Genomic DNA, 13,069 nt, shown 5'->3' with positions numbered 1-13,069 from the left:
GCTGCACAGATTGAGAAAAAGTAAAGAAAAGAAGAGAAATCAGGGGCTAAGTGCACCTGTAGAGATAACGGGAGGCGACCGAGCGCGGGAGGCGAAGTTCTGGATTGAATTCGCCGAACTCGCTCGCGGTGAGATTCGTTGTCTCCCGATCAGCTACATTTCAATTTGCCCCACGCATTTCCTTTCTCGATCTCCTCGTATTCATTTTTTTTTTTTGTGCGCGCGCGGTGGTTCAGAATTGGGGAAAGAAACGAAAAAAAAGGAAAAGACTTCAAAGTGGGTGGAATCAGTATCATTCTATTTTTTTTTTCTCTCTTTCTCTGTCTCTTAGACAGTGGAAATTGGCAATTTCGCGCTCTAGGAGCTCGAAGAGGTCGTTTGGAAATGTTAAATTGGGAAAAAGAGAAAGCTATCTTTATTACGAATCGAGGTCTCTCGTTTGTTCCGGATAACGGAAGAGGCGGCCTGGGCCAGAAGCGTTGCCTCCTGCACGATCGATGGTGTCGTTTATTCATACGCAAAGCAGGTAGCGTGGGGAAATTCCTTGCATATAGTCGAACACCATTCGAGTGTGCAGTGGAGCTGCTACCACATGTATCCTTACCGCCACACGCACACACTATTCCTTCTCGACGAGTAAACAGTCCGTGATTAAAGCTTTATTTATTGCCTAAAAAGAAGCTAATAACAGACAAAAATATAAGCGCAAGAACTTTGATGCGTCTGACCAATTCTTTAGTGTGAAGTATTAAAATATTTATTTCGTTAACTATTGTGTTCAATGAGCGATTGCTGGCCATGAGTTTTTCCTGCCAACTCCGTTTTTCTTTTTATGTTTGCGTGATACTATAGTCGTGTACAGCTGTACCCAGCACAGTATGTTCGCCATTACATATTGGCTTTGTTATCCTTATTCCCTGTGCTGTACGTAGTTTTCCCTAGTATAGCAGATGTGCGTCATTGTGGTTTTTCCCCAACATTCCTGAGCGAGGGCCCGTACTCGCTCTAGTAACCGGCCCGACGACGTATTGATCCAGTCGTACATTACCCATAGAAGCTATGGCTCTTTGACACTAGGGAAATGTCAGGGTAGTTGAATCGGTTAGATTGTTGATCTTTCCCTGCTCGCTGACTAACATGAATTTCCCGTTACGTCACCTCGGCTGATATGCATTCGCCACTGCAACAACAGTTGTCGCCCAAAAATGAATGCAGCAGGAATGTTCTCAAAACGTTGTAGAATGCTGCAGGAAACTGGGGCCTAATTACAGACCAGTCATGTTAAAGCGATCGAAAGCAGAAACGTATTTTACTCAAATGCGGTGGGAGCTTTTTACGCAATACATAGAATTAGAGTCACGTGATCCACTTCCACGGGGACCCACCTGAGCCTGCGAAGTGGCCGTAGCGTAGTTTACCGATTTCTGAAGCCAGAGAATGCGACCAGTTTATGCTATATCCATCTGGCCATGTTCGCTTTGTAGACGCTTCCATTCTCCAATACAATAAATTTATTCAATTGAATAATTATCATACAATTATAAAAATCCCCTTTTACAACTGTTCTGAACTTTCCTTGGCTACAGGTTTTTTTAGATTTTGTAGCACGTGCCCGTGACGGTCCAGTTTACTAGCGGTTGACGTAAACTGACAGCGACCTATATACATCTAGGGCTGTCATGTGCCAAACTTGTTGCCGTTATTATTTATCTCTTTTTGCAGAGTCTTTATGTCTACTGTATCTCATGTGATACCGGAGCTCCGGTCGGTGAGGTCACGGGTAATCACAGGGGGGTAATAGAATTTATAGCACAGCGAATCCTTACACAATTCGCTTCCTTCATAGCAGGCATTCCCACTAGCTACAAGGGGAGCACGGGGGTTTTTGCATATGACCTGATAGGACGTCGACTGATGCTCAGAAAGCGGCCTGCACAGCGTCTCTATACTCCTATATGCCCAATGTTCTCCTATATATCCTTCTATATTCCCATCAATTCTGGACAAAATCATTTCTGAACGCTAAAGAGTTTATGAAAGCAATTTTTTTGCATACTGTAAGCTTTCACTATAACAATCAATGTATCCGCAGATCTCCCGTCCGCATGCTTGTAATTTTTTTAGCATTAACATTTTTATTATCGTCAAAGGCGTCCGCCATTGATTTTTTTATGCAAGTTTTATGCCAGTCTTAACTGATGCCAGTCTTCAGATTAGTAAAATTTCTACGCTTTATGAGCGCCAGTTGATGGCAGCTTTGAAATCTGTAATCCATAAAAATATAACAACATTACGAGCCGTTGCAAACTTGCAGATTAACATATCATCTCGCTCCACCCGCCACCATGAACATTGGCACGTTCCGCGATCACGTACTAACTACGGTCTCCAGATGCTTCGAAACAGGCTGCCTAGTACACTTAACAAATATAAGCTAACGGAAGAGCAGCTGCGGATTCTAACCAAGAAAAAATTATTCGACATTATTAACTAACCTGTACTGTAAGATGTGATTGTATTTTTTAACTAATGCACTCATTCACTGTTTTTGCACTTATCTTGTTCGTATATTTTTTTTTTCCATTTGTTCCTTGTTATTCTTCCCATCATATATATTTTATGCCCTTCTGAACTGTCGTGCTTGCTGCCATGTTGTTCGGGGAGACGGGGCCAGTCAAGCTGCCCTTGACGCATCTTTTATCCCGTCACCCTCGCCACACCTCGTACATGCCCTGTACTTGTTGTGGGAAATAAACTGAAACTGAAACTGCTCGACACGTGGGTGATGTAAAAACTTTAAAGAAAATTTTGCTACACATTGGAAGAATAGACCATTCATTACCTTCAATATTTACCCAACAGTACCTTGCAATTTTCCAATATTCAAAATTTTTGTCCAAAAGTGTTGGGCTTGTTTTGACTTCTCCGGTACACAAGAGAGTCCGCGCCCCGAGGCGCAGTCATCGCCTTAATGTTGGCCGTAAGGCACTTCCCGGGTCTCAGGCCAAGATGCGACATAAGTTCAAACAGAATGGAGGTAAGCTTTGTCGTGCAACGCACGCAGGGCTCACGTACACACACTGTTTACCCGGCGCCCCGATGCAGCAGACATAAAAGGTTCCGGACTCCTTCTAACGCATTCTGCACAACAGCTTTCCATCTCCCCTCTCTTCCTTCACTTCTCGCACCCACCGTACACGATGTGCTCAAACTTCGCGTCGAGTTTGCTCTGCACACAGCGCAAAGACCTGACGCAATCCGCCTCGCGGGCCTGCCCGCTTGCCTGCCTGCATCGTAGGCCTTGCGCAAATTTACCTACGGAATTCCCCATTTCCTTGGGCACTGCACCGGGACTGCGCAATCGAATGCAAATCCCCCTCCCCCCCCCCCCCTCCACTCCACCCGTCCAGCGCCTCCTTACAGGTCGCCGAAAGTTTGTTATTCGCATCCCACTTCTGTATAGCTTCGTTATAACGCGTAGTACGTAGCATACAGAGGGCCCGCATGGAAACCTGGGCTCTCGAAGCTTCTTTCGAAGACGACAGGGAGCTTTAAATCTCCTTTTCCCTCTTCCTCTATTCCCTCACCCTCTTCTTCTATCCGTCGGCCGCGTATGTAGTCCACATGTGTGTCTGGCTGCGGGAAGGCAGAAACCGCCGTCTTTCGTCCGGGGATTAGAGCGGGGATTTCGGAGCTAATCCTCCTTTATTAGACGGCTCCCCGCTCGTCCCTTTGCGAAGACGCTTTCGTGTGTGCGCCGGGGTTCGCCGGCGGGCTGCGGGTTATTGCGGTGGCGACACGAGAATGTTTGGTCTGCTCACTCGCAAAGTCGCTTTGATTGGAGAGCTCAAGTTTCCAACTCACCGGGAATACGCTGTCACGTTTGTATACTCTGTCCTTGGTGTCTTCATTAACCGCTGGCTATGCGCGGTGTAAGTGTAGTCTTGCTTGCAATGGCTCACCATACGTTCTGCCACTCGTTATCTTACAAGGCTGTCACTAGTGATCGTTCTAGGCTTTTCGTCTTAGTTGGACGGTGCGCCGCCTAGCGTTTGACTACTGACACTGATATGCTTACGCATTCGCACTTGCAATCGCTGAATTCATCGCCCATTTGCCTATCGCATGGAGTTCATAACCGTGTGATCTCTGAATGACACCTTGAAGTCTTTCAGCAGTCAGCACGATCATTCATAAGATAGGGAACATGCATTTCCCAGCGCAAGTATCTCCGGCTGATATCAAGTTAGTTCTATTCCAGTTACATATGCAGTTAGTTTCCTTCCGCGCCTATAGCTCAGCAGATTTCCTAGTCTCACCTCAGCTCCTGGCTCGCCACTGTAAACACATATGAATCGAAGTGATGCAAGACTGGCAGAAATATTGGTGCTTGAATCGATATATTTTGGTCGCCATTTCTTATCCACTGCCACCGCTGCATGCAAGAAATAGCTTTCAGTGAAGAAATAGTTTTCACTGAAAGTTTTTAATAAAAAATTAACTTTACCACTCGAAGCTCAAAAACTGCCATCGCATTTAACAGTTCGTCGAAAAGGCACCAGTATGCAACCGTGATCAGTAGGTTTTCATTTGAAAGGCTGTTTCGTGAGCATATCATTATGTCTTGTATCTGCGGCTGGCCATTATAACTACGTCAGCAAAGAGTGGCTGTAGTCGGATGCAACTCAAGAACGGAGCGAGTTTTCCTCGTCACAGGACCCCCTTGCAGCCAACGGCGTCGGCCGGTCCTCATAAGCTTGTTAATGTGACAATGCAGGGAGTGGCAGATGAAAGGGGACAGTCCCCTCACTCCATGTTCAGGGATAGGCCCCTTCCTGCATTGTAGCCTTGCTCCGGCATTGTCACCTTAGCAGGATCATGAGAATCTGCCGACGCCATTTGCTGGTAGGGGCTCCTTTGATGCGGAATAGCCGCTTTGTTCTTGAGTTGTATTGGACTACAGCCGCTTGTTTTCCGTTTCGAACAAACATTTCCGAAATTTTATTCGGCCGTTTATCCCTTGGAATGCTATGTGTGCGCTTTGTATCTTGAATTCTATCCAACAACAAAACTTTTGTTATCTTCCCTTGCCCCTTATCTTCGTCCCTTGACGCAGGGTGCACGCCTGTCCCTTGCTTCCTTACTCTGCCGGCACCGGGAAGAGCACGGCCGAGCACACTCCGACGGCGCGTCGTCGACTACAGGTGTTGAACTCCGCCAGCCACGTTGGAGCGTAAATTCTGAAGGGACAAAGAGGAAGGCGAGGGGAAAAGTAGTGCGCGGGAAGCGAGGATAAAGGAGCGAAGGGAAGAGAAAATCACGGGAGCAGAGGGAGAAGAGGAGGCCACCTGTTTCGGGAACGTCCCACGGGGCGGCGCCGGGGAGGCGCGCCCCCGTCGCCATGGCAACGGACGCCCATGGCTCCCCCGCTAGCGCTGAGTCCCGATGCACGGCTGCGGCTCCGGTCAACCGGCGAGATCAGCGGGAAGCACCGGCTGTTTCTGGCAGAGCGGTGGCGCCGGTCTGGACGACCGCGGCCAGTTAGCATGACCGCCACCTCCCGGAGGGGCAGCAGCAGCGTCTGGAGTGCGGCCGCTTGGGACCAATGCCGTGGACTCGCAGCGAGCCGAGTTTGCGATCGTCGCTCGACACTCTGCAAGAATGCTACCTGCTGATCGTCAACGTCTACACGTGATCGCCGCCGACAACGCGTGACGTCAGCTGTTGAGGTTAGTTTTGTTTACTTCTTGTTTTGATTACTTTACTAGTCTTGTATTCGTGTTGGAACTGCCGGGTTATCGTAGGTGATGGCTTTAGAAGACTGGACGGGATAAAGACCCAGTCCCATGTAGATGTACATAGAAACCCCATGTGCTTTTTAGTGCGCATTTTTGCGTCCGAAAGCGCTGCGACTTTTCAAAAGTCCGATACTTGAGCGGCAGCCGTCTCTAGACAAACTGTATCGGCGTAGTTTTTGCTTGTTTGTTTTCATTCGCCAATAGCATCCGTGTTCACGGGCCATGAACTCCACGGAACGAACTTTTTTCTCTGGCTTACCTTCGCTCTCATGTTTTTTATTCTGATCCCCACTATAGGCAAGCCAATCCGGCATTATGCTTTGCTAACCTCTTTGCCACTGACTTTTTTTGTCCCCCTCCATGTCCGAAATCGACTCCTGAACTAAGTAGTAGTAGCCGCTGGAAGAGGAGTTGAACGGCTAAGGCTTGCTGGGGATCAGCTTTGAGATCCAGCTGCGGTCCTTTACCGCGCATCTAAATCGCCGTATCCATGGGTGATTTATTGGTTTTTCGCCGCCAGTGGAAAGTGGCGTCCGCGACAGGATACCGAGCTGACAACTTCGTGCATGATCATCATCGAAAAGCCGTATAGCCGCTTGAGTGGGCTCGCCGCCCTCGACTTCTTGTTTTGGTGGCCTTTCACGCGCATCTAACAGCTGATTACGTGTGCTAAAGATGATTTGATTTTATTAGCGCAAGGTGAGTTGTGGCCAAAAAAGCGCCATGGCTAGGGTGTTTCCGGACTGCACGAGCTGGGGTCAAAGACCCATTTTCCAGGCATTTCATCCCAGAGCAGCCGAGAACCTGGTTAAGGGAAAGAGGGAAAGCTGGTATCTATTGGAAAACCGTTGTTACGTGGTGACACTGGGTTTCGAACACCGGGAGTCCTGTATTCGAGGCGTATGTTCAGACCTCAAGGCTGCCATTGCCTTGCGACTGCATGTACTATAATGGTGCACATATGTGCTTAGTTATGATGAGCGGCGATGGTTTAACGAGAAATGGGATGCTTACACGCATCTACCGCTCGCAAAAGTGGATTGAAGGACACCTACTGTATAGCACTTCTGCTACTAGATAACTCTATACTACACGCGTGGAGTGTGTTTTTAGTGCGTTATGTTTTTGTATCTCTTGGTCCGGTTACCCGACCGTCCGGAAAAAATTGACAGCAAATTCTGTCCATACCCCGTTCTATTCTAACCTCGACTGTCATCTTCTCTACTATATGTACCTCTAGTGTCAGGTCATGCGCCTCGAAGAGCAGCTGCGGGGGGTTGTCGACGCGTAGGCCAGACACGAACCTGTCACGGGTCACCACTTCTGGCGGTAGCAACATGGCGATCACCACAGTAGTTGTTGCAGTCGTAGGTTAAAAGGTAACCTCGGCCGCGCGGTTTCAGCGGGTCCCGTTTTCAAAACTCCCAAGTTACCTCTCCAGGTCAACTTTGGCAGCGCAGTCACTCACTATAATCGGATACAACTCAAGAACGCAGCGGCAACTAGCTCTCAAGGAGGCCCTCTATAGCCAATGGCGTCGACCGATTATCGTGACGGTTACTCCCGTGTTCCTGGAGAGCGGCCAGTCATCTGCAATTTCACGCTACGAGATTAACCACTACATCATAACAATCGATTGGCGCCATTGGCTGGCAGTCCTCCTTTGTGAGGTGTTTACAGCTTCATTCTTGAGTTGTACTCAGCTATAACAAATTCGCCAGGCAACTGTTTATCACGTCTCGAAACTAATAGTGTAAACACATAACGAACAACAGGAGACGGACACATAAAATGAGGACAGCATCTATACTGTTTTACTATTCCCCCGCTGTGGCCCGTTGGTGATCAGCAGAGTCCGGGTGAAACAAAGCGCTCCAGGTGCATAGGAAAAGGGCAGAGTGGGTCAGGGAAGAAGACCGGTGTAACGACATCCTAGTCGAAATCAAGAAGAAGAAATGGGCATGGAATGCGAAGCTGATTGAGATAACCGATGGCTCCTTAAGGGTAACGGAGTGGATTTCAAGAGAAGGCAGACGTACCAGGGCAATGAAAGAATGACCTATAGGTAGCCGGAAGAAATTATGGAGCTTGCAGGAATAAAGGGGCCACAGATAGCACAGGACATGGTTAATTGGATGCATATGGCATAGACCTTTGTCCTGAAGTTAGGCTGATGATGATGGTGACTCTAGGTGGAAAGGTAATGGAGTGGAGAATAGGGGGAGGTAAAGTAGTGCTGCTTCTTCTGCGCCTGCCCTATCTCCGGACAGTTGGGACAGTAAGCTTGTTTCACACCGGGGACTTCTGTGTCTCCGTGCCATGCTGTGCTGCGTGTCCATGCTTCTTGAAGGACGAAGCACCAGGAAGTCCTGACGTGGACACTTGTGCACTTCTTCAGGGTGCTGTCTTTGTAGTGCTGTTCGTATATCATGTAATTCCCGTAGTGACTAGCCTACATGAAGGTATCTGTACTGCTGTATACCCTCTTCATGTTTGTGAGCAAAGAAGCTTGCGTCAGCGCATCCAAGAAGCGGCGACGCTTGTTTTGAGCTTGCGTTAGGTAAAAATGTTTTCTGAGGAAAGAAAAGACGCAGTAACTGTTTCACCTCCCGGTGGGCACCCGAACCGTTCCGTGAGGGAAGGCACAAAAGGAAGACATTAAACGAGGCAAAGAGAAATGGGCTTGAAGAGGACAAGCTGTCGGGCTAAGACGTCGTGGTGTGGAGGGTTGTGAATTTATTTCGAACGGTTCAAATTATTTGACGCGCACTGACAGCGCTCAGCACTGAGAAGGGTTTTGGATTTCGCTTTCGTCGAAACGTGGCCGCTGCAGCCGAGATTCGTGCCCACCACTATTGAGCTGTCGCTGCGATCGCGCTCAGTCCCAAGTCGGGGCAGGCACGAAACCTTCGTTGTCCCTTTGTGATCTTTAAATACCCGCATCTTGCGGCGAGTGCTATGTATTGTAATCAGATGTCTCTATATGGCGATATGGGTCCCTCATCCAATCAGGATGAGGACAGAATGCTAGCACTTGGGAAGATATTTATTCGCAGATCCACATATGCAATATTCGTTGAACGATCGAAGAAATTGTGGCGCCGAAATGGAGAGTCGGTGTGTGTGGGTGTGTAGCTGCTCTATAAAAAGGGGGAAATAAAAGGATACAATGTGCTTCCGACGTTCCAACTCAATTCAGTTCAATTTATTTATTTTTGGAGAAAGGTCCTGGAGGGGTTTCGGGTCAAAAGCGGAAAAATTATTTACATGCATGGGGATGGAAGAGAAAAACAAAGGTAGTGACAAAGCGATGAGGTACGCGATAACAAAGCAATAAATTGAAGAAGGTACACATGTTTAGAAGAAATAATTCCACAAAGATTCGATTATAATTTGAAAAGAGGCCTTTACGGAATCCATTACAAAACACAGTTTTATGTCAATTAGAATAAACAACAAAAGGCAAATAGGAATCGGCGCCAGAATTGCAAAAGCAGCAAATGTAGCGGCGATATTTCTAGGAAAAAAAGCAAGAGTGAGTACAGACAGTCTCTAAAACTACAATATGCAATAATAGCAATGAGTACACTTTTGAAAATTAGAAGTCTTTCGTAACGAAAGCTCAAGTAATTGCTTTAAAGTAGGCTTGGCTGTGTGTTTGCTTTTACCAAGGGCGATTTCAAGGTTGTGCTGAAGTTATTGTGATTTATAATTTGTGCTCAAATGGGTACCAACCACGAATCAGTGTTATGCGTGAGAACGTTGTTTTGCGTTCTAAAGATTTGTTCATCAGAATCTTCTCGCGCTCGAACAGATGTGAAAATGGTGGAGAGGAGGTTATGTGAGACCTCTGCGACGTCATCACAGCAATTGCCTGCAGAAGGGTGACTAAAGCACAATTCGTCTTTTAAATAAATGTTTGCGAGAAGAGAAACGCAAAAAAAAAAAAAAAACATTGCTTCAACAAAACGTTGATAGTTGTTTGAGGATGGCATTTTGACGCTAAGTACGATCGCGTAATCTATAGGAGACTGATATTCTCTGTTTACTGCGCTACGCTTACCTAAAACTACTGCGCATGATTACTATCTGGACGTTAAGAGACATTGCCGAAATGACTGCCACCGCGGTGAACGAAAAGCTGGAGACAGTGCGCACTGTTGTGGGGCGGCCCCCTTACAAAGTTATCATTAGTCTATAGACAGTCCATAGACTTCGGTCTATTAAGTCTATAGACTTTTTATATACAAATCCTTGAGATTAGTCTATAGGCAATACAAACCCTATGGACAGTCTATAGACAATTTATAGATTTATGGCTATACACTTCTAGCAAACTTTTGTTTATGCACAGTTTATAGACTATAACTATACAAAAGGAAATATCTATAGGAAGACTCTAGAGTCTATAAGAAGTGTATAGGCAGTCTATAGACCACTTTTATACGGGCCTCCTTCTCTGAGAAGTCAGCATATTATTGACTCCTCTCACCTGAACTATGGACGAGCTTGGCGGAAAGGTGATAATTAGAGAAACAGGTGAATGGGAATTGTCCGCAGATTTTTTCTCTTTTTTTTTCTGAATACTTGTTATGAGCACTTCAGAATTCTCGGAGTATTAAAATGTTTGGCATATTCGTTTCAAGTTCACTTCTCACAAAATTGTCGCACAATTTCTTCTGTCTTCATTCTCTTTTTGCTAGAAGAAGAAACGAGTAAACTTCCTTGAAATCTAGACGACTGGTATTCCTCATGGAGATCCTGAAAGCCTGCGTATCATATGGACTTCGCTGGATCGACTTCACTGCCGTCATGGTTTAATTTTAGTTCCAGGGGTAGACGAGTGAAAGTCCTCGCGGGAAGAACCAAAGGGAGGTTTACGTTAAGTTAGTAAATTTTAACTTCTCCCCTAAAACCCACCTCGGTGCACCAATGATGTTTTTACCACCACCTGTGAAACTAACAATGCGGCTATTGAGAGACGCTGTAGTAGAGGGCTTCGTGTTAATTGCTACCTCCTGGAGTTTTTTAACGCGCACTGTCATCGCACAGCACTAAGGGGACCACATCTCTTCGCCATTTAAATGGGACCACTGCCGCCGGGATCGAACCCGGGACCTCGTGCTCACCGGCCGAACGATACTTCCGCTGAGCCAGCACGGAGTGTCCACGGAGTGGTTCACTGTCTAATATATTCATATTTTACACAAAAGAATAAATAGCTAATCGCTTGTCGTTATCTTGTTACGTTGGATCCGTTTACCCGCAGATACACTCTAAACACGAATAATACTCCTATATGGGAATTAAAATGGATTGAGCAGTCCTCTGTCGGACTCCTTTCTATACAAGGGAGTATGGTAGAGGAAAGATTACTTCTTTTTTACTCTTTTCTGGTTTGGTTTATGGGGTTTAACATCCCAAAGCGACTCAGGCTATGAGAGACGCCGTAGTGAAGGGCTCCGGAAATTTCGACCACCTGGGGTTCTTTAACGTGCACTGACATCGCACAGTACACGGGCCTCTAGAATTTCTCATCCGAAGAAATTCCGACGCCGCGGCCGGGATCGAACCCGCGTCTTTTGGGTCAGCATCCGATCACCATAACCACTGAGCCACCGCGGCGGCTTACTCTTTTGTGTTTAGAGTGTACAGTGAGAATATCTAGGCTTACTCGCCGAGTAGGCCCTCTTGCGTCTTCTTATCCCACAGCAAAGCAGTTCTAGCGGGCAAGAAATAAAAGCCTTTTTTTTTTTTTCTCAACGAGCACTAATTGGAAAGGTTTCGTTTTACAGTCCTCCTGAGCCGTTTACTGCCAGATGGAAAAAAAAGAAAACTATGTATAGCCTGGCGTTATTTTCACGAAAAGTAAGGTATATCGTGCTGGCGACAGCCACTCGGTCGTCAAGGGTGCAAGTTCGTTCCCTTTCAAGAGGAAGCTTTGGCGTTAACAGCCACGCTCTGAGAATCCACAAGCCTGAGGATAAGAATAAATGTAAAACGCCGTTCTTTCGCCGAAGTATGGCGAGTGCGTTAGGGAGTGAGTCGTAAAGTGGTCGCCGAGTTCTGTTTACTGCCAAGAGTCTGCGACTTCAGTTCTAAACACCTGTGCTTTAAAGCTGTAATGGTAGATGATCCGTGTGGTGACGAGGCTGCAGCTGACACCATAATGCGCCAAGCGCCTTTCACTTTGTCTTTACAAGTGTGTCCTGCGTACACCAAGTCTGGGTTCAGCTTGTTTTCGAGAAGTTAGAAATGCCTTCTAGCGGTCGTATGCTGTCTGAGCCGAACACATTTAGTCGTAATAAAAGGTTCCATAATACAACATTTTGGGCGAGTTGGTTACCTACATTCATTATTACAGCGCAAAGACGGCACAGAAGAAGAAGGGGACACAACAGCGCTGTTGTGTCCCCTTCTTGTTCTGTGCCGTCTTTGCGCTGTAATAATGAACGTAATAAAAGGAACCAATCCATGTCAACCCCCCCCCCTCCACCGTTAAAAAAAATGAGACTGAAATTTGTGTGAAGGCACAAAAGACAGCACACAGACACAGACAAAATACCGTATTGTACGATACTGTACAGTTTGGAATGCGATCTTCCGCACGGTAGTCAGACTGGGTTGGTAGTTTACTAAGCATATATCTTCCGTTGAAACGTCTCGCTGCCCGGCGGTTAAGCTGAGTGTGAGGCCAGTAGAAGAGCAGGACAATATTCTGGTGAACAACACAAGTTCTTCACGAAGATGTACGGCCGATATGAACGGGAATAGCCCATTACTTCCGCTTTCCTGCACATAACAGGAAGCTCATTATCAACCGCATGGAAACAGACAGGCCAGTGACGACAACTCCATCAAATAACTGTTTTTAGTAAAAGTAGAATACACGGCTCTTCTTTCTGGCTGTGTTGATGTTTGTTCGGCAGCGAAAAACGCGCATTTATTGCGGCGAACATCGAATGGGAAAATTTTTCTGCCACTCCGTTCGAACTCGTGACGTCTACACCCAAAAGGGCTCCGTGATAACCGTGTCGGAGTGAATGGCTGTGTTGACTATCTTGAAGAATCCGCGTGCAAAGATCTGCCTTGACGCTGTGCATTTCCGTCTAGAAAATCACCAGTGAGTACGACAGTTGTACCTCACTTCCTGGCCATTTTTAGCTAATAAAGGTCCGCCCTATGGGAGGGCAGCGTCTTTGTCGTTGGAATGCGGTAATCTATCGATACTGGCCAAATTGGGCTCGTCCTGACCCTTTAAAGGGCACATG

General features: G+C 46.8%; 1 long non-coding RNA gene across 1 annotated transcript in view; it reads left to right on the top strand.

Moving 5' to 3' along the window:
- The window catches only part of LOC149346642 (uncharacterized), a 176,057-nt gene that overhangs the window by 134,328 nt on the left and 28,660 nt on the right, over positions 1-13,069 (top strand). The window contains exon 3 of the long non-coding RNA XR_016292438.1: positions 5,117-5,729. This is a non-coding gene — a long non-coding RNA (uncharacterized LOC149346642). The remainder of the gene's footprint in view (positions 1-5,116; positions 5,730-13,069) is intronic.

This window comes from Amblyomma mixtum, chromosome 4 (assembly GCF_055824585.1).
Source record: "Amblyomma mixtum isolate Tamu chromosome 4, ASM5582458v1, whole genome shotgun sequence".
Taxonomy (NCBI): Eukaryota; Metazoa; Arthropoda; class Arachnida; order Ixodida; family Ixodidae; genus Amblyomma; species Amblyomma mixtum.
The sequence above is the reverse complement of the archived record's forward strand: the minus strand, read 5'-3'. Positions and strand labels throughout refer to the sequence as shown.